At 43.5% G+C, this 26,120-nt stretch overlaps 1 long non-coding RNA gene across 2 annotated transcripts in view; it reads left to right on the top strand.

Moving 5' to 3' along the window:
- Positions 1-1,370: 1,370 nt before the first annotated feature.
- LOC129523971 (uncharacterized) overlaps positions 1,371-26,120 on the top strand; it is a 53,391-nt gene continuing 28,641 nt past the window's right edge. For both annotated transcript variants that reach the window (XR_008667606.2, XR_008667605.2), the window contains exons 1-2: positions 1,371-2,571; positions 4,282-4,428. This is a non-coding gene — a long non-coding RNA (uncharacterized lncRNA). The remainder of the gene's footprint in view (positions 2,572-4,281; positions 4,429-26,120) is intronic.

Consider the following 26,120-nt stretch of genomic DNA (forward strand, 5'->3'; position numbering starts at 1 on the left):
ACTTTCTGTCTGCCTATCTTTTTTTTTTTTATCTGATGTTCACAAGAGGGAAGTGACTGATGATAGGAACTAAGTGCTTGGGGCTCAGTAATTCATTCAACAAACAGTTATCAGGTATCTACCATGTGGCAAGCTCTTTGCTAGGTACTGGAGCTCTGAGATGTGTAAGATACCTTTCTGGCTTCCAAGAAGCTCACAGTTGATGGAGTGTCACGTAAATTAATAACTGATATAGAGCATGGAAAATCACGTCACGGAGGTGACTCAGGGATTGTGAGAACACGGAGAACAGACCACATGGTACAACTGGGTGATGGTGGAAGAGTCTGGAAGAGCAGTCACCAGAGCAGAGGCTTACAAGGTGGAGTAATTACTAGGGCACTGTCTGAATAAGGTGTTTGATTGCTGGAGGGTGAAGAAGGAATGGAAACTGAAGAAACAAGAAAGGGTGTATAGGCTGACATTTTTGAGGAGCTTAACAATGGAAAACCAGATGATGAGAGGCAACAGATGTAGGGTTCAGTTGTTTCATTGAAGGCACATGTATTGTGAGCGTGTGTATGTGACAGGTGCTGACCAGGCACCAAGTACCCGAAAGCGGATGAAATTGTGCCTGCAGCCTTAATGTTCTATTGGGAAACACAAACAGACACATAATAGACATTTTAAGTAAAATGTGAGAAGTGCTATGATAGAGCTACTGACAGAGCTCAGGGCAGCATCTAGTGAAGCCTGGGTGTTCAGGGAAGGCTTCCTGGAGAGAGGCTTCTAAGCGATTTCATTTTTGAAACTGGTTTTTACTTTTATGTGAAGTTTTAAAAAGTGATCAAATATACGTAACATAAAATTTACGTTTTTAACCATTTTTTAGTGTACAGTTCAGTGGCAATAAAAACATTCACATTATTGTGTGACCACCACCACCACCATCATCCATCTGCAGAACTTTGTCATCTTTCCAAATGGAAAGTCTGTGCCCATTAAACACAAACTCCCATTTCCCCATCCCCCAGACCCTGGCGGCCCTGTTCTGCTTTGTGTCTCTGTGAGTTTGACTCTTCTAGGTGCCTCATACAAATGGAATCATACGGTATGTCTTTTTGTGACTCTTATTTCACATGGCATCCTGTCACAATGGGTCAGGATTTCCTTCCTTTTTAAAATTTGTTTATTTTTTGAGACAAGGTCATTACTCTGTTGTCCAGGATAGAGTGCTGTGGCATGATCATGGCTCACTGCCGCCTCGACCTCCCCAGGCTCAGCTGATCCTCCTGTCTCAGCTTCCTGAGTAGCTGGGACTACTGGAGTGCGCCACCATGCCCAGCTAATTTTTTAATTTTTTTGTAGAAATTATTATTTTTTTTTTTGAGATTGAGTCTCACTCTGTCGCCCAGGCTGGAGTACAGTGGTGCTCTCTTGGTTCACTGCTTCCTCGCCCCCCACCCCAGGTTCAAGTGATTCTCCTGCCTCAGCCTCCTGAGTAGCTGGGACTACAGGTGCCCACCACCACGTCCAGCTAATTTTTGTATTTTTAGTAGAGACAGGATTTCACCCTGTTGGCCAGGCTGGTCTCAAACTTCTGACCTCCAGTGATCCGCCCACCTCGGCCTCCCAAAGTGCTGGGATTACAAGTGTGAGCCACCACACTTGGCCTGGATTTCCTTCCTTTTTAAAGCTGAATAATATTTCACTGTATGTATAGACCTCATTTATCCGTTCATCTGACATGGACACTTGGGATGTTAAATGATATTTTTGAGTACAACATGGGCAAGGTTAGGGGCTGAAAGAGTTAAGTGGGATTCGAAACTAGAGCAGCAACAGGAACCAAGGCTCAGGAGGGCATTTTTGGTGGCCCTGCCTGGGTGAAGGAAGGGGCATGCATTCCACTGAGGTTGGCACAGAAAAGCTAGGAGTGGATTGGGAGGACATAGGTAGGCTGTGGGTAAGGGCATGGGACCCTGAGGCAGGTCCTGTCCCAGAGCCTTCGTTTTCTTGGCAGATGCAGGAGGGAGGCTCGATGGAAGAGAGGCCTGGTGGCAACAGGGCAGCTGCAGCATGAAGATCCAGGTTTGGGGTCCACGCAGGGACCATGAGCAGCACCCTCTGCTGGAGCAACTGGGGGAGCTGAGAGTGCCTGCAGGTGGACACCTGGCCGCACTGCGCATGACTTCCTCCTACAGCTCCCAGGGGCTCCCACTGTATTCATAGTTTCTCCTTTTGTTTGCCCTGTCCTCTGAGCTGTTATTCAACAGCTAGAATTGTGCAGCATTAAAACCAGTGCCGCAGAGAACTTTAAACAGAGACAGATCCAAATACGTCCTTCCTGAGAGCCAATCTCCCTGGGAGCACCTCATTGCCTCTCTTCTGGAGCCCAGCAGCTTAGCCCAGCTTGCACCTGTGACATATGAGTTAACTACAGCTGGTAGCCCTTGTGGACCAGAGCACGACTTTGAGGAGACAGATGATGGTGGATTGGGCAGGCTATTGAGCAGCTCTGAGCCTCGGTGTCTCCATCTACCAAGAGGAAATGATGATGGAGCTGTGGGGACACACGTGAGAGCAACACAGGTGAAGTGCAGAACAGGAATCCCAGCCACCGCTAAGGGTTCGGTGTGTTGGCTGCTTGGGTCCCATCATAGGGCTTAGTTGTTAGCTGACTGCTCTCCTCTCATCGTCACACTCCAGCCTTATGCACTGGAGTTGCCCCCGTCCACTTAATCTTAATCCCTTTCTAATCAGCCCATGGCGGTGAGAAGATATCGAGTGTCAGCAACCTGGTCTGGTGAGTGCCCCTCCCCATTCTGTGTGAGGCTTCTGGGCACAGCAGCCCTGATACAATTTCACATATTATTTGGGCTCATTTACCGGGGCTATTTTGGAAGCTTGGCTTTGTGAGGCTTCTGGAAGCCTGGCCGGACATTATGCAACTGCTTTGGTCTAGTGTACTGAAGACACTGAATTCTATAGCCAGTGGCCCTAAGCCCGTAGAAAATTTGTGGGGAAAGCTGGTGAAATCGAACTTTTTAGGTTCCTAGCAGAGAAAGAGAGAATTCGAGTTCAGAGGCTCACTTCTCCTTAGAGAATTCACTGACCTTAGAGAATTCAGCTGTGAGCTGCTGAGGACAGAAGGGTGGAGAATAGACAGAGGTGGGCTTTCTTGGTCCTGAGTCCTAACACTGGGGACAGGAGATCTCCAGAGGCCATGACTATAGAGGAGAAGAGAAAGGAAAAGGAGGGCACAGGAGGAAAAAGAAAGGAAAGAAGGGTGGGGGTGGGGGTGGGGGGGCGGAGAAAGAGGGGACTTTGTAGAAAGAAGACACTGCAAAATGTTCAGTAAAGAGCTAATTTTACTTCCCAGCTTCTTCCCAGAGAGGTCTCACTGCACTTTCCGCCTCCCAGGTTCAAGCGATTCCACTTCCTCAGCCTCCCAAGTAGCTGCGACTACAGGCATGCGCCACTATGCCCAGCTAATTTTTTGTATTGTAGTAGAGATAGGGTTTTACCATGTTGGCAGGATGGTCTCGATCTCCTGACCTCGTGATCTGCCCGTCTCTGCCTCCCAAAGTGCTGGGATTACAGGCGTGAGCCACCGTGCCTGGCCATCATGTTTTTTAATACTTGATTCAGGCCTTTGTGGTAGGTGTTATTTCCATTGTGCAGATGAGGGGTCTATGTCTTGGAGAGGTTAAGTAACACATTCCATCTTACCTGGCTTTTCAGCAGCAGAGCCAGGTCTCACCACAATTCTGTCTGGTTCTGAAGCCATTACTTATGGTACCTTTTTTTCTTTTCTTTTTTTTTTATGGAGTCTCACGTTGTCACCCAGGCTGGAGTGCAGTGGCAAGATCTTGGCTCACTGCAACCTCTGCCTCCCAGGTTCAAGCGATTCTCCTGCCTTAGCTTCCCGAGTAGCTGGGATTACAGGCACGCACCACCACACCCAGCTAATTTTTGTATTTTTAGTAGAGATGGCGTTTTGCCACGTAGGCCAGGCTGGTCTTGAACTCCTGACCTCTGCTGATCTGCCCGCCTCGGCCTCCCAAAATGTTGGGATTACAGGCATGAGCCACCATGCCTGGCCTCCTTATGGTACTTTATGCAACCAAAATGTTCTGTCGATTCCATCCCCAAAATATGCCCTGGTGCTCTTCACTTCCCTTTATGACCACAGATGTATCCAGGCTAGGTTGCCATCATCTTGTACCTGACAGCTTGCAATAGTTTCTTAACTGATCTCTCTCTTCCTGCTTTTGTCTCTCTTCAATGCGTTCTCCACAGAGCTGCTAGAGAAATCATCTTAAGAGGTAAATTGGCTCATGTCAGACCTACACATAAAACTTCTCAAGCTTTCAAAGGTACCATAAGGAATGGCTTTAGAACCAGGCAGAATTGTCGTGAGACCTGGCTCTGCTGCTGAAAAGCCAGGTAAGATGGAATGTGTTACTTAACCTTTCCAAATGCTTTCCAACACACTTGGACTAAAATCCAGACTTCTCTCCATGGCACACAGGATCTGTAAGAGTTAGCTCCCTTTCTTGGAGGGTCTCAAATGCATTCTTGAGCCTTGTTGGTACTGCTGGCTCCTTTACTTAGCATGCTGCAGCCACACTGGGCATTTGGTTCTTTTCTGCCTCAGGACCTTAGCACATGCTGCCATTTTAGAAAGGGATGATACTCCCTCCAGTATTCATCTGGCTAATTCTTTTTCATCCTTTGGGTCCCAGCTTAAAAAACCATTTCCTTATAGAGTAGAGACCTTCTCTGAACGCCTAACCTAAATTAAACCTTCCCTGTGCTTGGAGTTTCCTGGTAAGCCAAGAAGGAAACATGGTCCATTACAAAGATCTCATTGTCAGAAATGAGAGAGAATCCTAGTTCTTCATGATGAGAGTTTCCTCTGGCACAGAATTTGTAAAGAAATTTCCTGCATGGGGCCTTCTATAGGAATCATAGGCCAATGTAAAGGACAGATTGTCCTCAACAAAAACCACATGGTTCAGAGTGGACTGGTTAGATAGAAAATACTGAAAGGTCTCAGAGGTCTCTGTTGGAGGAGTTGACCAGGGAAGGCTTCACAGAAGAGGCAAGAACTTGGTCACGCGGAGGGGAAGTATTTGGAATAGCTTGAGAAGAAGACAGCATGGGTAGGGCTTGATTAAGCATAGGAATTGAAGCACATAAAAGACCATAACACATTGCCCAGTGTGTGATGGGTGCACAGTTTATCTTAGTTTAGTTTCTTCTAGTCCCTGAAGGAAGGTTACCATTTGTCGGCATAATCCATGCCTTGACTGTGGTAACTAGTGCAGCTTTTAGGCCAGTCCACAAAGAGGCTAATCCCTGCCCACTTTCTGTGTCCACTTACCCTTTTTCCACCCAAAAATCTTAGCAACTCTGCCCCACAGGGCTGGTACCAGGGCATGGTAAGCCAGGCACCGAGAGTGCTTGTTGGGTGATCCTGAGAGAGCACCTGCTTTGATGTTGCACCCTAAGTGAAACTCAGTCCTGGGACCCTAACTCACACTGGCCAGTGTCTGACCTTAGCCCATCAGGTCATCATCCATTTGTGCTGAAAGGAGCCACAGGAAACTTGCAGCAAGTGTGTGGGGAAGGAAGTAGGAAGAGTGGCACTAGAAAGAGATGAGGTGCTAGACACATTCATTCAAATACCCTTTCCAAAAACATCTGACTTAGTTTCTTTACATTGTCAGGGAAGCTTTTAAAGACCAGCTGCCTCTTATTAATGCTGTTTGGGCTGATCCTCTTCCCGCCAGCCTTGCTCTCGCGCTGTGCCAGCATAAACGGCCCAGTGGAAGTGGAGGACATGCCGAGTGACGTCAGTGGCTGGGTCTGAGCTTCAGATCTTAGCCCAGGCAGCTGAGAACACAGCGCCTTGGTCCTCTTCCAGGGAGAATATAAAATACTCTATGCACTGCCTGAGAAGGCCGGCTAAGCTTGTGGGGACCAGAAGATGGAAGGGCCTCCAGAGCCAACCCCAGCAGCAGAACTGGCTTTGCATGAAAGAAAGGCAGAGGTTGCCAACAATTTGTCACTTAAGAAGCGGCCAGTGGTCCCCAGGGCCATATGTCTCTATTAGGGGAAAGGAGCATGGGTTTTGGGGGTCACAGTGCTCTGAGTATGAATGCAGACATTTGCTAGTTGTATGACCTTGAGCAAGCTACCTATTAGTTTGGTGCAAAACCAACTGTGGTCTTTGCCATTGCTTCTCATGGTAAAAATCACAATTACTTTTGCACCAACCCAATAGTATCTCTGAGCAGTGTTTCCTCAACTGTATGATGGATGTGAGTAATGATACCAGTAGCCATCTAAGAATGTTGTTGGGATTACAATGTTTCTTTATGTGAAGGGCCCAAGACAGATGGAATCTGGTACATAATAGATGTTCAAGAAAACTTTCCCTCCCTCCCTCCTTCCCGTCTCCATCCTTCCCTTCCCTCTCCTTCCTTTCTCTTCCCCCGCGCCCACCACCTTCGCTCTTTCCCACTTTCTCCTTTGGAGAAAGCTAACACTCAGCTGTCTGTGAGGTTGGCATGGGGGTAAAATCAAGAAGGAAGGGACCCATTCTTGTTGTGAAAACTCTGAAAAGCTTGAAATCAGAGGCATCAGGTACCACTGAAGGTGGAGGCACTGGGAAAGGGCAAAAAGCAGGCTGCAAGAACATTTGCATAAGGAACCATTTAGATACCCATATTTTCTCTCCCATCTTCAGGCAACCAGGCAACTTCCCCTGTACCTGCCATTCCCCCTGCCACACCCCATGCCTGGAGATTAATTCTGGCACTCAGGTAATGTGCTGGAAGCAGGGTCACGAAGTGACACTTCGCATGCTGAACAGGAAGTTTTCCTTGGCCTCTTCTGCTTTAGAGCCCACTCAACATAGGCAGCCAGGTGAGGAGATTGGCCTCCCCAAACACAGGACCTAGCAGAATAGATGGATCCTTTCTTAAACTCTGGAGAAACTCACGAGGCAGTAGCCTCTGCCCATGCATGATGAACTTCTTATAAATGTAGTGCCTAATCATTAAGTATGAAGAGAAGCCAGGAATCACCAAAAAACTGAGGCAGATTATAAGTGTACATGGAGATCCTGACAGATAAATGAATGGAAGAAAGGAGTAGAGACAATGTAGGGGGCATCAAAAAGTTCAAAATATAATGATTAATACTATTCATATGATAAGAGGAAATATATCTATGAAATAAGAATGGGATTTTATGTAAAGAAGCATTCAGAGAACAGGAAAGGGCTTTTGAAAAATAAATATGATAGTAGAATTTTTTTTTAATAAACAGGGTCTCACTGTGTTGCCCAGGCTGGAGTGCAGTGGCACAATCACAGTTCACCTCAGCCTAAACCTCCTGAGATTAAGCGATCCTCCCACCTCAGCCTCCCGAGTAGCTGGGACTACAGGCATGCACTACCATGCCTGCCTAATTATTATTATTATTTGTGTTCTCTTTGGCAGCACATATACTAATTATTATTTTTTTAAATTTTGTAGGGACAGGATTTTACTATGTTGCCCAGGCTGGTCTTGAACTCCTGGACTCAAGCAATCCTCCCACCTTGCCAAAGTGCTGAGATTACAGGCATGAGCCACCATGCCTGGCAGATTGTAGAAATTTTAAAGGCCAATAGATAATGCTGAGGAAAGATAATGTCTCAGAAGTAGAAAGAAGGATAAAGTGATGGAAAGTAGAAAAGATGAGAAAATCAGTCCAAAAGCTCAAACATCTGACCAGTAAGAGCCCAGAAGGAGAAAATGGAAAGTAGAAGGGGTTAGTTATCAAATAAATGAGAACAAAGTTTTCAAGTCTTCTGAAGACCTGGGTTTCCAAACTGAAAGAGCTAGTGAGTTCCTGGCATAATAGATGAAAAACAATTCACACATAAAGTACATCATGGTGAAATATCAGGACTCGAATGATAAAGAGTAGTTTGTAAAAGCTACCAGAGAGGAACAGGTTATATACTAGGGACCAAGAATCAGAATATCATAAACATCTCTACAGTTTGGAAATGGTGCAGCAGTGCCTTCAACATTCTGAGGGAAAATGATTTCCAACCTAGAGTCCTAGTCCTAACAAAATGACCATTCAAGAGTGAGAGTAGATTTGCAAGATCTCAAAAGATGTTCTTTCCCTGCACTTGTTTTCAGAAAGCTACTGTAGGATGCAATCCACCGAAACAAGGATATAAACCAAGAAATAGAAAGACTTAGAATCTAGGAATCGGGGTCTCTAAAACTGGGAGAAGCAAAGAAAAAATTAACAGATGGTAGCAAAGGAAAACCTCAGTATGACAGCTGGACAGTCAGCCTAGGCAGTAATCCTTCCATATGGAACTGATGATGGAGGGATTATAGGAGACACAAATATTAAGCAGTGGATTTCCTCATGTGTTTCACTGTATTGAGAAGAGTTTTACTGTTCTTTTGGAAAGCGTGGGACTGAACATGGAAAGAAAGATTAGGAAAAACTATGTAAAAACAAAATGTGTACAAGGAAAAACATAGTACACTAAATGTATGATATATATATATAGACATATCCATGTGAATATTGATTAATAATTTAACCACTAATTATGGTATAACAATATGGGGAGGATGAAGGAAGGGGGAAAGGGATGTTTGTATGTCTGATGGGAGATGGTGAGCAGTTGGTAGAGAGAGCTTGATCCTCATCTTCCATACTAGGGAAATATAATATTTAAATATAAAAAGTTAAAGTATAATGTACATATGTTATTTAGAAAAACGAGGATTATGGAAAAATATCTTTAAAATTTGTTAAGCCTTGCAGCATTATTTAACTTCAAAAGCTATGCTTATGCATTCCTTTGATTTAAAAAATGAATGAAAAGTATTTCTTGCACAGCTTGGCTATGCAGAGCACCATCTAGAAGTGGGATCTTGAGTCACAGTAACTATTTTCTTTTTTTAAAGTTGAGAGGGGCTTAAATGCAATTATAAGCTAAAATCTGAGGGAAGATAGAGACAGAAGATACAGAAAAAGAGGGAGAATTAATGTTTCAGGGATGGTCTCTAAAGCAAAGGTGGATGGAAGAATGAACCTTAGAACACTGTTTGGAGAAGAAGCGGTAGGTACAGAAACACTTAGGAAGCCGAGGGAGATCTTGCCTGAGGCATCCTGTTTTTGGTGAAATAAGAGGCAAGTAGCTTATTCAGAGTGGAGATGTTGTTATGGAGAGGGTTTGAAAAGAGTATTAAAGTTGGAATCATTACTGCAGAGACTGGGGAAAGAGAGCTGACTCAGGTATATAACAGGATATCTTGGCTGACCTGAGGGTTTGGCTGAGAATGGAATCTATATATTGGGAATGTCGAATCTCCCCAGCTGTAGTGTTTCTTTAGTAAGTCCTGTAATCCTGGGGAACATGGATAGTTGGGATCCTGGGAGCTTGAGGGACCAGCGTAGCTCCGGGCAGGACAAGGGAGTTGAGAGTGATGGGGAGAAGTAGTTGACATTCTTCCACTTAGGGTCTGGCCTGGACAAGGGTGGAGATGAAGCAGAGGAGGGTGAACCGCTTTGGAGGAAAGGCTTCAAGGGCCTGGGTGCTCCATGAAGCTGGAGAGTAGGGTAGGAAAAAAGAGGGAGGAAGCTGCAAGGATGGGATGTTTTCACTGGAGGTGGGCTCCAGGGTCCAAGAGGCTAATATTTTGCTAGTGGAGCAGTTGACCTTGGGACAATGAAACCAGGGTGCTGGAAGCGTTGTCCGCAGGATGCCAGCAGTGTTTAAGGTGAGGAAGAAGCTAGTGATCCAGTTGCCGAAGTCTGATGACCATAATGGGATTTACTGGGAGGTCAGGACACGAATACTGTGAGAAGAGTCAGTGAGTGGTAGAGCCAGACAGCATGGGGCCCAACAGGGAGGGACTTTCAATGTGACTATGAAGATCTGGGAGAATATTCCAGCTCTAGTATATGGGGCACAGGAATGCATGCACTCCCCATTCTTGAGAGCTACAAAGGAAAGCACTGATGCTGGGGAAGGGTGAGCTTTAGTCAAGGCAAGTTGATGGAGAGAGTCTCTTTCAGTAGCATACATGGGGTTTTGAGTCAGCAGGGAGGCAGAGGAGCATGGGCCAAGGTCAAAGAGGAGAGGGTGAGAGCCCTGGAATTAACTGGTTTTGAGAGCCCTGGAATTAACTGGTTTTGAGAGCCCTGGAATTAACTGATATTGAGAGCCCTGGAAGTAACTGGTTTTAAAAGCTTTGAGGCTGAAACATTTTCTTTTATTGGAAGAGAAATAAAGCTACAAAAGCAGTGGGGAGAAGGGTAAGGTGTGGTACATGGACTAATTTAGCCCCTAGGAGCACCCAAAATGCAAAACAAGCAAACAAGCCCCACAGTTGCCAGGGAACATGGAGATGCCTGTGCCATTGAACTAGCTGGAGTCCTACCAATTGTCCCAATTTAATACTTCTTTATAGGACAACCCAAAACTAGCAGGGTCTGCTTAGCATGATGAAGCTCAACTTATATGAGTGCAAGGTGCTTCTTAGAATCTTGTCTTTCTCCAGGACTAAAATCACACTGGGAGTTGTAGGACAGTATCTTGAGTGGGACTCTCAGAACTGCCCCAGATTGAGCTTCTTAAAGTTACTCTTTGTCTGCCACTAGATGCATCTTCTAGGCTTTCTCACAACTTTGCTTGGCTGCAAAATCCCCAAATAAGCCAATGTTGAATTTTGTCTCCCCACAAACCATCATTCCGTTTCCTGACTCCCGCTGGAGATAACCACACAACTCTGTGGATTAACATCACTACAAAGGCCTGAAGTCTTGCTTTCTACTTTGTCAAGAAAAATGGAAACCAAAGGGCATGATTTTCTTCCATATGTTTAAATCTTCCCAGAATCTTTTCCAATGTACCTGCAGCTCTAGTTTCCTTGCTGTTTTCTGCCGTCTCAGGGTGCACCTGTGCTCCGTGCCCATGGCCACCTGCTTTGCTGCTTTGCCTGTGCTTTTGACCACAGCTCCTATCACTTTGATACATTAACCTACCCCTCCATCTCTTTCCCTACCTTGGCTAATATCCTTGATCTTTCTGTCTCCTTGCAGTTCCTTCCTCTCAGTCTGTAAACATGGTTACTTCCTTCCCATCCTAATAATACTGATGTTCCCCCGACTGTCCTTTGACCTTGAAACCCCCTTAACCGCATGTCAAACCATGACTGACACTGCTTTTTTGATGTCGCAGCATCTCCCTAATAGCCATATCTGAGGGATTTTTTTTTGTACTGAGTTTTCTCTAGCTTTCCTCCGAATCTAATACTATGAATGACTTTCACCTTCTGAAAATGTTATACACTGGCTTTCAGAACTCCTTAGTCTCCTGATTTTTCTAGTTCCTTTCCAACCATTTATTAACACTTCCTTCAGGAGCTCCCTACCTTCTGTCCAACTTTTTTTTTTTTTCTTTTGAGACGGGATCTACCCCATCACCCAGGCTGGAGTGCAGTGGCATGATCATGGCTCACTGCCACCTCAACTTTTGGGGCTCAGGTGATTCTCTGACTTCAGCCTCCCAAGTAGCTGGGACTATAGGTGCGTGCCACCACACCTGGCTAATTTTTTGTATTTTTTCTAGAGACAGGGTTTCACCATGCTGTTAAGTCTGGTCTTGAACTCCTGGGAAGAAGCAATCCACCTCGGCCTCCCAAAGTGTTGGGATTACAGGCATGAGCCACTGCATGTGGCCTTCTGTCCAACTTTTCACTGTTTGTGTTCTCTTGGGTCCTGTCCTTAGCCCATGGTCCTCCATCCTGGAAGAACTCATTGAAACCCATGACCTCAATTACCACCTACATGCTGGCAGCTTCCGGGTCTCCATGGGGACCCCCAGACATGTATATTCAGCTGCCTCCTAGACATCCTACTCAAGGTCCCACAGACACCTCAGCCCAATGTCTCCAACACTGGACTCATTCTCTCCTTAAACCAGCTCTGTTTCTGGTGATTTGAATGCCACATGCACCACCGAATGCCACCCCCCACCCGCCTATCTGCAATATCTGTATCACCACCAAGACCTGCCAACTTTTCTTTCTAATTTTTAGATTTGTCTCTTATCTCCATTCCTATTAAAAGCATTCTGTTTGGGTCTTTATTACTTTTCACCTTACTATTGTCACAGTCTCCTGACTTATCTCTGCCTCTAATCTTGTTCCTATTCAATCTACCCTTCACACATCTGCCACGATGATGTGTTTAAAATGCTGATCTGATCACATCACTCCCCTTTCTTAAACTCCTCCAAAAGCTCCATGCTGTCTATAGGAGAAAGTTCAGACTTCCTAACAGCATGCAAAGCCCAGCACAAACCAGCCTCTCCAGATCTCTCTGCCTCCTCTGCCCTTTCTTCCTGCCTGCGTGTGTCATGTTCATGCTCTAACAACACTGGTGGCCTCAGCATTCTCAGCTCCTGCTGGGCTCTTGCTCGCATCACACTTCTGCTTAGATGGTCCTCTTGGTGAAGATGGTGCCTTTCCTCTTCCCGCCCTTTCTTTGAATATTTCATACTCACCCTTTAGGACCCAGGTCAGGTGAAGCCTCCTCTGGGAAGTCTTTCTGGAGCCCTTAAACAGCTTCTGCTCAGAGTCCTCCAAAGTCTGCCAACAAATGAGCACTGTGGTGTAATGAAAAGAACAAGAACTGTAGAGGAAGCATGACCTGGATATAAGTGGCAGCACTGAGGCCTTGGGAAAAGTATTTTCCAATTTTGAGCTGCAGTTTTGCTGTTTATGTATTGGGGATAATGATATTTCATTTATGGGGATAGTGGAAGGGTGATCTTAAATAACATATGTGTAGTGTCAGGGCCTATAATAGGTACTCAGTAAATGGCATTTATTATTGACATCTTCATTGCTGTGTCTATTATAATATTTTTTATAACCCACATGTAGGGGGATCCTCACTTTTCATGCCTTTTAATTCTTGTTCTTAATGCATGAAGGATTACCTGGGAATTTACTGCCTTTTGGACATGGGCTTTTCTAGGCAGCTGTTGCTAATCAATGGTGACTTTGCCTTTAGAGAGGCGCTGATTGAAGGGTAAGAAATGGATGCCTCTCCAGCCTTGGCTCTGCAGCATGATTGAGGAGCAGTTACTATGTCTTCCTAGAGTTTTTCCAGTCTTCTTCAGACCCAACTCTATGACAGTGGAGGAATATGTCATTTTTCGAGGGGCTGTGTAGATGTCAAAAGAACAAAAGAGGGCGAACTGAATGGAGACGATATCTGTATCTAATGTGCTTGTTCCCTTGTGCCTGCCCAGGGAGGGCATTACAAATGGAGGTCTTTGAAAAGTGGACATCTCAGGTGGTGCTCCCTGTTTTCTGATCTGTTTTCTCTTCCTTTCCTCCATTACCTTTCACAGAAAACTCCACCGTTCCCCATACAAAGTGTATGCCCCCAACCCCTGCACCTTACATATCTGAATGCCTCTTGCATTGGCTGAATGTTGATGGGACTTGTCCCAATTTTCATTGCTGCCTGTAGCTGGGTAGAGTTGGACTTTGATTCTCAAAATAAGGATGGAGGTGGGTGCACTAATTTCAGTGTGATCTCTCTACAACTTTTAACTAAACTCAAGCTCACCTTATAAAGGCAGGCAACACAGTTGAGGCTTGAGGAAGGACTGTTTCTTCTCCTGGTGTGATTGACTCAGCCTGTTGCAAAGCAAGAAAACCTATCATTCGTGATGAGTATTCCATTCCACCCTGGTGGCTACCAATGCCCTTAAGCCTCAGCCAGTTGGTAACAGGCTGAGCCATCACACCTAGTTAATTTTTTAAAAAATGTTTTGTAGCGATGGGGTTTTCCTATCTTGTTCAGGCTGGTCTTGAACTCCTGGCCTCAAGTGATTCTCCTCAGCCTCCCAAAGTGTTGGGATTACATGTATGAGCCACCATGCCTGGCCCAGTAACAGGTTTAATTAGATTTCTCATAGTTTTAAAATATCCTTTCCATAGGATGGGGGAGGAGAAGTCCTACTTCATTTTGACACAATTATCTGTTAATGTGCCTGTATTGCAGAGTAGCCTGTGGGTTTCTTGAGGGTACGGGCCGTGTTTTATTCATCTCAGCTAACTCAGTCTCTCTCACAGTGCCTCTTCATGGAAGGCTTTAATAGATGCTTATTGACTATGTGAATGAATTCCAAAGTTTAATGAGAAGTTGTTTGAACTTTCTTTTGTATAAATCTGGAGCCTCAACTTACAAGAAATTTTCCCTAGCTCAGGTCTCCCCTTCCCGGGGGGCTCAGTATCTGTAAGTCAAGTGGGCTTTGGAATTCCACATCAGGCCTGTAGAACATTTCAGAAGGTGGTTGGCTATTGATATTCATTAATTAACTCAGCAAGTATTTACTGAGGTCCTACAATGTCCTCGGAAATGCATTAGGTGCTGGGACCAAAGGAAGTGAACAAGAGAGAGAGAGTGCCCTCCTGGAATTGACAACTTTGCTCTAAAATCTTAATCTTTAGGCAATAGGGCAAAGTGAGTTTTAATGAAAGGAGGAATATACGGTGTGATTTCAGAGGAATTTTTCCTTGCTCCAGCTTGATATTTAAAATGGAATTTAGAGTGATATTATTTAGCTCTTTAACGTCTTTTACATAACCTGCTGGGCAGATAATATCTACTAGTATTTAACACACTTGCAGGAAAAGAGCATTGGAGGGCAGGCTTTGATTTGAGAGGGGAGAAAGACAGTGAAGCCCCCTGGCTACTATGTTTGGAGAAACAGGATGCTCTTAGTGGGGGAAGGGAGAGAATGAAGGACCTGGGGTCCCAGTGACTGATCTAGAGGAGCAGGGCAAGGCGGTGCCGAGTTGACAGTCACTGGGTTCTCAGCTCTGCCACTCACGAGTGGGTTAACCTCTGGTAACACCTTCAAAATTCTAAGGGTCTGACATTTTTTCATTTATAACATGGAGATTATGACACCCACTTTTGTAAAGTTATTACTTTTTTCACTTTGACAGTTTGCCTAGATGTGTGTGACTTGGGAGCAGAGGCATTCTTCTCTGTTGAAATGCAAACTGTTGAAAAATAGAAAACTATCGTTGACCATAGGTACATTGATAAGAATTGGGGTTTATCAAATAAAAGTGGTCACCTTGGAAAATAAAGCCAAATACCAAGATTATGCCTCCTAGCTAGGCCAGATGTGTATGTTGAGAAGGGAGGATAAGTGTTTTACAGACATGAGCCTGAGTTTATTCCACAGTGAGGGGAGGCTTGAGCAGCTACAATACGTAAGGAGGGAAGGAGGGCTCTGCAAATAGGAAGAAGGCCCAGGGTTTGGGATGGGAACATGAACTTGCTCCTATGCCTCCTTCACAGTATGTTGGACTCAGTGCATTTCTCTATGCACATCTCTTTCTATGTTTAACATTTTATGAAATCATCATAGGAATATAAGATGCTTCTATGAGAAAGTCTGCATCCATTAAAGGCAACATTTTGCCATAGGGAGATAGAAATAGGAATATATAAAGATAGACAGGAAGGGAGAAAGACAGAGAGAGAAGGGGAAGAAGAAGGGGGAGACAGGGAGGGGACAGGAGGAAAGGGAAGGGAGGGAAGGGAACAAGAAAAGGAAATGAAAGAAAATAAAAGGAAGGAAAAGAAAAGGAAAGAAAAATATATTTGATGGTCAATGTTATGTCAAGGGCAGTATACCGTGTCCTGGTCTGATGGCAACGTGAATATCTTGTTCCATTTATGGGTGCCATATTTTATGAAGGACATTTATAAATCTCAGTATAACTAGAGTTGTGAGAAGCCATTTGAGAAATTACTTAAAAAAACAAGGATGTTTAACTTGGAGAAGTCTCAGGACCTTCATATGAAAGTTATTTTCAAACATCTGAGGCAGAGTCATGAGGAGAGGAAGCAGGGGCTTGTCCTCTGTATGTCAGGGAACTCTGGGTGAAGAAGGGTCTGTGAGGGTCAGGGTCTCTTCAGCCAGGATCCTGGAGGTCTGGCATGTTTCGGGCACTTCTGTCTGTGGGAAATTAGGCTAGATGACTCCAGAGTTCTCTTCTGCTTCTAAATATGTAACCAATTGCTTTGAGTGCAATGAGACTTAGAATAATCTATTATTAAAAATACTTTAAAATTCAGTTATAAAATACATGTGGATTGTAAAATATTTGAGAAGTAGAGAAAAATATAAATGTGTAGGAAATGTACTGTTCATAATCCTACATAATGGTAACAATTACAGCCAGCCCTCTGTATCTGTGGATTCTGCATCTGCAGATTGAACCAACCATGGATGGAAAATATTTTTAAAAATCCCAACAAATAATGACAATACAACAATAAAAATAATACAAATAAAAACAACACAATATAACAGCTATTTGTAAAAAACGATACAAATAAACAATGCAGTATAGCAATGATCACAATACAGTATAACAAGTATTTAGCATTTACATTGTATTACGTGTTATAAGAAATCTAGAGATGATTTACAGTATAGGAGAGGATGTGCATAGATTTCATGCAATTACTGTGTCATTTTAGATCAGGAACTTGAGCATGGGTGGGTTTTAGTATCCAAGGGAGGTCCTGAAACCAATACCTTCAGATAAAGAGGGACGATGGTCCTAATATTTTGGCATGTTTATTTTCAGTATTTCCCTCCACGTTTTAGGAAAAATTGAGAAGCAGATGAAATCTCTGGTGCTTGCTTCTGCCTTCTCCCTTGCTTCTTTTCTGCTCATCCTTCATCCAGTTACTTCATGCTTTTCCTCACCACCTCATCTTAAAACCTGCTCTAGAGAAAAAAAATCACGACTTCAAAAAATATGTTGTGAGATTAAGCCTGTGTGCCATTTCTACCAAAAATATCTGCCTTCTAATCCTTATACTTGGTCATAGAAATAGAGGTTTTTTTCAGTTGAGAGCACTCTTCAAGCACCAAGAGCAGATGCTTAGGGGTGGTGCTGAGGGAAAATGGAGCCTTCTGTGTGCTCCTGAAATGATAATTGCCACTCCTGGGTATTATTATTCTCCATATTTACTGGCTCCATCCTTGACCTGTAAGCTGTCATTTCTGTCAGTCAAGGTTCTTTCTTGCAAATAACAGAATCTACCCTAGCTAATTTAGGCCAAAAGAGATTTATTGAAGAATGTTGCAGGCTGGGCATGGTGGCGCATGCCTATAATCCCAGCATTTTGGGAAGCTGAGGCAGGAAGGTCACTTGAGCTCAGGAGTTCAAGACCAGCCTGGGCAACATAGTGAGACTTTGTTTCTACAGAAAAAAGTATAAAAAGTGTCAAAAATTAGCCAGGGATGGTGGCACTCACCTGCAGTCCCAGCTACTCAGGAGGCAGAGGTGGGAGGATTTCTTGAGCCCAGGAGGTTAAGGTTGCAATGAACCATGATTGCATCACTGCATTTCAGCCTCAGACTAAGACCTTGTTTCTAAAAATAAGAATGTTGCATACCTTATAAAATCCCTGGGAGGGCGAGATCACCAGAATGGATGCTGCCCAACTGAGGGTGAGCAGCCCATCCAGGAACGAGGTAGTTAGGAGACACCCCGAGCCACATAATGGAGTTGTTCTGGCAACAATACCACTGCTGCCACCTTCCCCAACTGTAATTGTGTCTGGTACTGGATCCAGAAGCTCCATCCTAGCTGTCTGGGGAGAACCAGACACCTCTACCACTACATTTCCCCCAAATCCATCTGCCTGCATTCAGTTACTGCCTCATATAATTCCCTTCTGCGTCCAAGTTATGTGGATCCGATGGGTCATTTGCCTGTAACTGCTGCAAGGGAGTCTGGGAAGTATATTGTTTTTGATTCTACTTTGGGAAAAGGTATTACTCAGGGTTCTCTAGAGAAACAGAACCAGCAGGAGATCTTTCTGTCTGTTTGTCTGTCTATCATCATCGTCATGCCTATCATCTATTTATCATATTCGTTATCATGTATCATCTATCTGTCTATCTTCATTATCATTTGTCTGTCTATCTCTCTGTCTGTCTGTCTATGGAACTGGCCCACATGGTATGGAGGCCGAGAAGTCCCATGATCTGACGTCTGTGAGCTGGAGACAGGAAAGCCAGTGGTATAGTTATAGTCTGAGTGTGATGCCTGAGGATCAGCAGAACTGATAGTGTGAGTCTTTTTTTTTTTTTTTTGAGACGGTGTCTCACTCTGTCGCCCAGGCTAGAGTGCAGTGGCACAATCTCAGCTCACTGCAAGCTCCGCCTCCCAGGTTCACGACATTCTCCTGCCTCAGTCTCCCGAGTAGCTGGGACCACAGGCGCCCGCCACCACACCTGGCTAATTTTTTTTTGTATTTTTAGTAGAGACAGGGTTTCACCATGTTAGCCAGGATGGTCTTGATCTCCTGACTTTGTGATCCGCCTGCCTCGGCCTCCCAAAGTGCTGGAATTACAGGTGTGACCCACTGTGCCCAGCCAATAGTGTGTTTTAATTCTAGTCCAAGTGTGAACTGCTGAGAACTGGGGAATGATGATGTAAGACCGAAGGCCAAAAAAAAAAAAAAAAAAAACACCAAAGGCCTGAGAACCAGGAGCGCCAATGGCATAAATCCCAGTTGAAAGGCAGAAGATTGATGTCTCTGCTCCAGCAGTCAGGCAGAGAGAGAGAGAGAGAGGATTCCGCCTTCCTCCACTTGTTTGTTTACTCAGGCCCTCAGTAGGTTACTGATGCAACCCACACTGGGGAGGACCATCTGCGTTACTCAGTCCATTCATTCAAATGCGAGCTGTGTCCAGAAACACCCTCTCCAGCATCCCCAGAAATAATGTTTAACCAGATATCTGGGCATTCCATGGCCCATTCAAGTTGAGACATAAACTTAACCATCACAGAAGGTGAGACTCATATTGATGGAAGTAACAAAATAGAAGGCCTTCACAATGTAACATTTTGTCCCTGGTTTATACAGGTCATACCTGTGAGTTTTGGGGATCAAATGCCAGGCTCAGAAACTGGAAGTTAACCTCAATATCTGAGCCTTTGTCTGTGCCTTCCGCTAACTGATGAACTCCTGGAAAAAGCCTGTGAACCTGGGCTTGTGGCAGGATAGCTCGTTGCTTTAGTGCCAACTGCTCCTCAGCCCATCCGATGGGACCAAAACTGGCTTCGGCTGGGTAACGTTCTCATAAGCCGTATTTTCAGTGGAGCTTTGTACTTGTTACATGCTTGTGACAATTTTTAAAGAAAAAATTTGATATTCTTTTATTTTAAATGAGTGTTATTAAGCACTCTAAAAAGGCAAGTTTATTGGATAACTTCATAGCCCTTTAAGATGACTTGTTCTTCCATGATGAAACCAATTTTTCTTTTTTGAAAAGTCCTTGAAGGTATTCTCCATCCCCTTCTTAGAACTGCAACAAGTGATTTTTAAAAAAGTAAACTGTGATGTGTGGCTCATTATGAAAATGCTATATGAGTTACAACCCAGTTTATTTTAGATGCAATTCAAATCCTACCTTTATAATTTTATAAAGAGGAATTTCAGTGTCTCTCTGTCTAGTAAGTGGTTGGCTTTCAGGTCAGGAAAGAAACAACTACTCCAGCAATACATCACCCTTCAACTCCTCTTCTGTGCCTTGCACCAGCAAGCCTTCCCACTCAAGCAAAGTCACCATAAATTGGCAATCCATTAACTAGTAGGTACTGTATGTTCCAGGAGTAGCACCTCTCCCTCCCGCACCCCATCGCATGGATACTTACTTTTTAATGTGTCAGGTAACAATGAGCTCCTTAAATTATTTGTCTGAATTTACTCTCTGTAAACTAGAAAGGGAACTACATACCAGGAAGGCCAACAACTCATAAATCTTCCTGGGGGTCAGGTCAACTTTTAGGAAGGAGTGGTTGGATCCAAGGATTGAGTGGATGGATTGGGTTTGAAAGAACCACTGCAGAGAATCTGAGAGAAAGCACTGATTGAGAATTATATAAAGGAATTGCCAAGGAGCATTGAAGGCTCAATATTCTCCTTGAGTTGGAAAAAGAAAAAGTGTACAATGTTCAGTTATAAAAGATCTCCAGCAATTTACCTCTTACTATGTGGCCTTGTTGAGATATTTGTATTAATTCTTGTTAAGGACTTTGTATTGACTATAGCCACATTTTGAACGGTCTGCTCCCACAGTATACTGTTAATTGATAGAGTAGCCCAATAATGGTAGCTTCTGCTTTTCGGAACAACCTCTCTTTCTCCTCCTCTCTCTCCCTGTAAATATCACAGAAGAGAAAGAATAAGAGAACAGTGGATAGAATGTCTGTAATGATAAGAAGCATGCACTTCGTATCATTTTATTCTTCTGAAATGTAGATTTCATGGTGACTCTTGAAAAGTAAAACATTTTTGAGTTCCTTTTCAGGTGGAGAATTGTTGGAAGTTCTTTGGATCTTGTGCTTTGTTAGTTAAATAGTTTTAGCATTCCTTAGAAACCACAGAGTTTTATAGACATCTTAGTTAGGAAATTTTGCGGAAAGTATTTCTTCATATACGCGACACAGAGCAGAATTTTTAACTGAATTTATGTGAAAATATTTTAGAACTGAGATTAAACTAGTATCATGACACATGATTTGCACATAAACAACTGATACAATACTTTTAAAGTATTCCTCTTTATATTTTCAAAGCAGGTCGTCTAAAGTATCTGATTTTCTTTCTTTCTTTATTTTTTTTAGTGGGGACATTTAAAACAATCTCAATAAAACAAACCTAGGAGGACAAAAAAGTATCAAGGAGCAGAAATTAAAGACCTTAAAATCCTATCTCAGAGAGGCAATTACTGTTAATATTTCCTTTCAATCTTTTTTCTATTCATGTTTTAGGTAGTTGCTATGACCCATGGTATCAGTCATGATAGACTTGGTTGTTATGTGGTAATACTCACCTCCAAGTTTTGATTGTGCAGGAGTACAGTTGCTTATTTCTCACTTGTGTTACACGTCCTTTGCGGATTGATTGGAGACCCTGTAGCCATGTCATTATCACCTTTACTCAGAGTAATCACGATCTGGAACTTTTCTGGTTACCACAGTAGGGTGAAAAGAGTGCACTGAATGGCCACACGCTGGAAATTAAACATTTGCACAGGAAATGACACATAATGCTTATGCTCGCAAATCAATGGCAAGAATTGATCACTTGGCCTAATCCAACCACAAACCCCCATTATACCATGCATACTTTATTAAACAATGAAACTATTACTAAATAATACTTATAAAGCTTAGTTTGAGTTATATGAAACCCACAAAATTATATATCTTTTCTTTTCTTTTTTTTTTTTGAAACAGGGTCTCACTCTGTAGCCCAGGCTGGAATGCAGTGGTGAGATCTTGGCTCACTTCAACCTCTGCCACCCGTGTTGAAATGATTCTCCCACTTCAGCTTCCTAGGTAGCTGGGATTACAGGTGCGCGCCACCATGCCTGGCTAATTTTTGTATTTTTAGTAGGGACAGGGTTTCACTATGTTGGCCTGGTGGGTTAAAATTATCTATCTTTTCAAATTAGTCTATAGTCGCACTTTCAATGAATTCCTATTGGATTGTCAAGGGTTTATTTGTATTGGTTACATTGATCGAATTTGGTGATGAAAAGGAATGTTTCCCCCCAGTTTAAATGTTTCCTTTCATGAGATGGGGATCCACCAGCTTGATGCTCTTGTCCTTATTTGATTGGTGAGCTTGGAAGGAGAAATTGGGCTCCATAGCCGAGGCCTTTCTGGTTCCTTTCTCTTGAGAGGGAGCTGCCTGTAGGAAGTGTTATCTGTTCTTCTCCCCATGGTGTTGGAGGCAGTCTACGCTGGTCTAGCTGGGGTGACCCATCATCCAGGTTTGCTCAGGACTTAGGGGTTTCTTGGGATGTGGGGCTTTCAGTGCTAAAACGAGGATAGCATCTTCTTGTGATTGCCTGGTAAAATATGGAAAATTTTGGGATCCAAGACGAGGAAGCCTATTTGTTCCATTATCTTAGCCGCCATATTCTCTACTATAATATTTATCAGTAATAAAGATGATAATTTAGCCTCTCATTAAAGAGAGGTTTTACTTTCATTTCTCAGTTGTCTCAGAACCCAGGCCCGTAAGAGAGATGCTCTTTAGGGAGCCTCTTAAACCTGAATGCTGGGATTAGCACAGTCCTCATTTGCCCTTTTCCCACATAGATCGTACCATGGACGGATCTGGCAGCCTCCACAAATAATGAATCCAGATCTGAAGTTGCACTTCTCCAAGATAAACATCCCTATGGGACTAATAAACTTGATCTAGTTGAGGTCTAAGATCAGAGTTTATTTATCTATTTGGCTTCTGTAGTGTAATTTCTCCAAAGCTCAATAATGTTTAGATAAACAGATGCATTGTGACTAAGTGGGAGGGGGTCAGATCAAAGTAGAGGCAGAAGGGCAGGGTGAGAGGAAATCAGTCAAGAGGATGAGAAGGAGGACAGTCACTAGGACAGCCACTTCACTTTGATGAGGGTCCAGGTGGTGGGCAAATCACAGGGCAATTTCTGATTCTTGAGTGCATGAGGCACCCTTGACACTATAGCTGAATTCACTTCAAACATGGAGAACTGAGGGAAGCAGCAATAAGCCAGTGGATTCACTCCTGCTTTTCATTTATTTTTTTTAATTAATTAATTTTTTTTTTGAGACAGAGTCTTGCTCTGTCACCCAGGCCAGAGTGCAGTGGTGCAATCTTGGCTCACTGCAACCTCCATCTCCCGGGTTCAAGCAATTCTCATGCCTCAGCCTCTGGAGTAGCTGGGACTACAGGCACCTGCCACCATGCCTGGCTAATTTTTGTATTTTTAGTAGAGATGGGGTTTGGCCATGTTGGCCAGGCTGGTCTCGAACTCCTGACCTCAGGTGATCAGCCCATCTTGGCTTCCCAAAGTGCTGTGATTACAGGCATGAGCTACCACGCCCGGCCATACTCCTGCTTTTTAGGCAGAAACATTGTCTGTCACATATGCAGCTTTGTTTTACTTCCATAAATCACCAAATATTTCAATTCAAGCAAGAATAACAAGAAACAAAACCTCCTTCGAACATTTAAATGTTCATCTGCTCTGCATATTTGTGTACTTGTCAGTTTTACAAATAAGGTCCCTTAAATATTTTTAAGAATTACCATGGTTGGTGTTCAGCTGCTTTTACCATGTCCTTGCAATGGTGACATGCATAAAGTTTGGCAACTGGGATAGCACAGGCCCAGGCCAGTCAGCACAGATACTAGGTACAGATCACTGGTATGGCCCTGCAGGTGCATGCAAGCTGCAAACCAGCCCTATACATATGGGAATATGTGAATTGTCTTGTTAATACCTCTCTGCGGGTAACTTGGATTCCTAAATTTTCTGGCTAATTCAGAGTCTCCTAATCTAACCTACTCTCTGGAACACTAAGCTTCCTATCTTTTTATTTTTCCTTCTTCTAGCAAGGGATTTCTCAAAGAGTGATGCTCTAGACACTTTGTTACTCAGACCTGTTGAGTTGGAATTCCTGGGGTGGGGGCTAGATGTCTGTCTGTTCACAGGCTCCTCAGATGACTCTGATGTAGCTCACCAAAGTGGGAGGACCCCTCTCCATGTGACTTTCTCCATTTATAAAGGGACACTTGGAATGTGACTGCATATACCTCCAGCTGTCCTTCTCTCCCCTGTGTTTCATTTTATAAATCTCTCTCTTAGAGGTTGACCCTTATTATTGTTTGACATTTTGAGATCATCAAACATAATCTATGCAATCATTCTTTTCATTGTCTCAGAAGCAGTCAAGTTTATTGAGAGTAAACATAAGCCTTTTCCAAAGATAAGATGCACAGACATAGTCTTTGGTCTCATTTTCTTGTCTGCAGAGGAGATTTTTCTCTTTTAAAACTCTATAGATTAAAAAAAAGATGAAGAAGGGAAATCAGCCTCCCCCAGTCCCAAACCATGTCTCCCTCCCCTTTTCTGGAGGGAAGGTGGGAATGAGGTGCTAATTCTTTTGTTAGAAACAGTAAAGGCAGGTATTAGTTTTCCTCCCCACTGCCCCCTGCACCCGCCCCCCCCGCCCCACCCCCCCGATCAATTTCATGGTCAATGAGTTTATGCACATATTTATTTTACTTTAGGCAAAGGTAATCAACAGGGCTGGTGGTTTCTGTAACTGTTGATCAATGTCTGGTTTTAAAGCAGGGTTTAGGATCTTCTCGCAGTTTGTGGGGTTAGAATGATGTTAGCTACGTTCATGAGTTTGCTGTCAGATGTCAAAAATGCCCACCATGTCTTCTAAAATGGATCCCAAATAGACCTGTGGAAGAATTTCAGACAGAGACCTTTGCAGACCAACCAAGCTAGATGTGAGCATGATTTCCATGGACAAGCAGGTACCACACCATTTCTAAGTTGCCTGCTTTATGCCAGTGCTCTGGGGATCTAGGAGAAGGTAAGAATTGGTTCTTGATCTTTTAGTGAAACAGAAGATAAATGATCAATATGCATGAAATGAGAGAAAAACAACAAAAGGCAGCAGAAGATTATATTATCCAAATCATAGGTGCTGTAGGAGCTCAAAGGAGGGAGGAACTACTAGGCACTAGAGTGGAAAGGCAAAGTTTCTCTGGGAAGATAAACATGAACTTCACCTTGAAGGATGTGAGAGGGCAGAGGGGAAAAGGAAAGACATTTTTGACTCAGGAGAACCTGAACAAGACTGGTCTGTGTGGGGATCAGCTTGCCCACAGCCAGGGCTCACTTTGGGGTCTGTGGGGAACAGGCTGAGAGAACCCCAAAAGACATGCAGAGAGGCTAAAAGCAAACAAAACAGGGCATAGAAGTCCAGTGTTTCTCAATGGGAGAAGTGATGTGTTTCGAGAAGAACTTTTGTGGTCTAGGTGAAAATTGCTTTATGACCCCGGATTTCACTGCAGTTCAACAACTTAGCAACTACATTGCTGAACTTTTAGGAGCTGCACTTCCACTCAGAGCTGCATCTCCCTCTTCGACTTACTTTCCTGATTTTTTGTAGCCGTTACTTATCTCTAGGCTTTGACCAGTCAGAAAGGATGTGTCCTTTTGTTGAAGCAAGTTTCTAAGGCTGGTCCAGGTGCTCACCCTTCAGTTGCTGGATCACGGGAAGTGTGGGTGGCTCTAGGACTATGTTTGGGAGAGGAGAGTCATAGAACTCTCTCTCTCTCTCTTTTTAAGAGATGGAGTCTCACTATGTTACCTAGGTTAGTCTTAAACTTCTGGCCTCAAGCAGTCCTTCTACTTCAGCCTACCAAGTGGCTGGGGTGATAGATGAGGGCCACCATGTCTAGCTTCATTAACCATTCTTTAAAACCAACCATTAGGGACATATTGAAATATTTTAACAGCTATTGCAGCTGTACTGAAGGAGACTGATGAGTTAGTTTTCATTGACATTTAGTTCTTGGTGATAAGTTTCTCTCACTTTATAGCGAAAGTAGAGTGGAGAGACTGACTGATCTAAATCATACAACAGTAAAAGATAAAATCATGGTCCTGTATTAGATTTATCCTTTGGTCTCTAGCTCCTATTTTTAACTTGTTAAAAGATTTCCTGAATTTCAATTTACAATAGCAAAGACATGGAATCAACCTAAATGCCCATCAATGGTAGACTGGATAAAGAAAATGTGATACATATACACCATGGAATATTATGCAGCCATAAAAAATAATGAGATCATGTCCTTTGCAGGAACATGGATGGAGCTGGAGGCCATCATCCTTAGCAAACTAACGTAGGAACATAAAACCAACTACCACATATTTTTGCTTATAAATGAGAGCTAAATGATAAGAACACATGGAAACATGGTGGGGAATAACACACACCATGTAGGGTGGGAGGAGGGAGAGGATCAGGAAAAATAACTAATGTGTACTAGGCTGAATACCTGGGCAATGAAATAATCTATATAACAAACCCCCGTGACGTGAGTTTACCTATGTAACAAACTTGCACATGTACCCCTGAACTTAAAGCTAAAAATAAATGTGAGGAAGAATAAATTGTCCTGTC

This window comes from Gorilla gorilla, chromosome 7 (genome assembly GCF_029281585.2).
Source record: "Gorilla gorilla gorilla isolate KB3781 chromosome 7, NHGRI_mGorGor1-v2.1_pri, whole genome shotgun sequence".
Classification (NCBI taxonomy): Eukaryota; Metazoa; Chordata; class Mammalia; order Primates; family Hominidae; genus Gorilla; species Gorilla gorilla.